General features: G+C 47.9%; 3 protein-coding genes across 5 annotated transcripts in view; 2 read left to right on the top strand and 1 right to left on the bottom strand.

Moving 5' to 3' along the window:
• The window catches only part of LOC126515323 (probable N-acetyltransferase CML1), a 108,053-nt gene that overhangs the window by 10,733 nt on the left and 96,184 nt on the right, over positions 1-1,136 (top strand). The window lies entirely within an intron of this gene.
• The window catches only part of LOC126515330 (EKC/KEOPS complex subunit TPRKB), a 51,162-nt gene that overhangs the window by 6,827 nt on the left and 43,199 nt on the right, over positions 1-1,136 (bottom strand). Inside the window, exon 1 of one of the 3 annotated variants that reach the window (XM_050164921.1) lies at positions 108-150. The exons of the other annotated variants lie outside the window; for them this stretch is intronic. The gene's annotated coding sequence lies outside the window, so the exon portion shown is untranslated. Of the gene's footprint in view, positions 1-107; positions 151-1,136 lie in introns of those variants that run through there. 3 annotated transcript variants of the gene reach the window in all.
• Positions 280-1,136, top strand: part of LOC126515321 (probable N-acetyltransferase CML1) — a 62,039-nt gene continuing 61,182 nt past the window's right edge. The window contains exon 1 of the mRNA XM_050164903.1: positions 280-358. The gene's annotated coding sequence lies outside the window, so the exon portion shown is untranslated. The remainder of the gene's footprint in view (positions 359-1,136) is intronic.

Here is a 1,136-nt window from a genome sequence, read left to right as displayed (position 1 = left end):
GGGGGGGGGGGGGGCTCGCGACAAACACTGGCGACAGGAGATTGACACAAGGTCAACAAAACTGTGACGGCGGAGAAAGAGCTGCCATTCGCGCAGGCGGAACTCACCAGCAGTCTTCAGTCCGTACAGAAAGACCGTCCCCTCGGAAACAAATCTCCCACTCCCGGAAGTTCCCAAAAGTTTATCGGGTAAAAATGTTCCCTGGCACCCTGTTTCCGAATCCTGGTGGGGTATTCATCCTAATTCTGTATGAATTGCTGTGAACTTTTCCTACTACTTGCCCCTGCTTGCGGACTCCAAGAAGAACTGGTTCTATTCAGTCCCCTTGTCGGGAGTTACAAAGGATCTAGAAGTTGAGGTATGGCGTTGAGTGATGGCTTTATTCTCAGCCTGTGTTTAACGTCCTCAAGTTCTTCATGTGAACTGAAAACTATCCACCAGGACAAGGGTCAGAGCCTTTCAGAGTTTTTGAGGCTCAGTTTACTGACTGTGTTTGTGGGGACCAGCCATTATAAGCTAAGTATAGGCAGTTCACCCAAAGGAAGTTCTTTACTTCCAACTGTAAGACTTTAAGACAATCCTGAAGCCATTTTTGACAATTCTGAATCCTCTCAGCCTCTGTGCCATAGTGCTTCCCCTCCTCCTCTGGGAACCAAAGACCTAACAGCTACACTGGCACGTACTCAGTTCCTGAACAATTACCCAAATACGTATGCTTTGTTTGGTTCGGTCCCCTGGGAAACGGGGTCAAAATGACCTCTTACCTCATCTGATCTGGCAACAGCTCTCCAGTCAATTATTGGTAATAGCCCTTTCAAATAAGCCAATCAGAATAGTCAAAGAACAACCCCCCATTGCTTCTGTGGCCCCTTTAAAAGTAGACTGTACCCGCTATTTGAGGTCCCTAGGCTTTCCGAATGCTGGGGGACCCTGTCATGACAGAATTAATAAAATCCTCATGCTTTTGCATCGGCTGTAGTGTATGAGATGGTCTCTGGGGGTGACTCCTCCTCGGTGTTTGGATGCTAGAGTCCAACATTTGGTTCCCTGACCGGGAATCGAGTCGCTCCCAGACACACTCTAGACCCAGTTGGAGGTATAAAGAAACGAGCTCATTTTTATGTCTGTCTGTTTGT

The sequence above is a fragment of the Alexandromys fortis genome, unplaced genomic scaffold, assembly GCF_014885135.2.
Source record: "Alexandromys fortis isolate MF-2015 unplaced genomic scaffold, M_Fortis_MF-2015_v1.1 scaffold_138, whole genome shotgun sequence".
Lineage (NCBI taxonomy): Eukaryota > Metazoa > Chordata > Mammalia > Rodentia > Cricetidae > Alexandromys > Alexandromys fortis.
The sequence above is the reverse complement of the archived record's forward strand: the minus strand, read 5'-3'. Positions and strand labels throughout refer to the sequence as shown.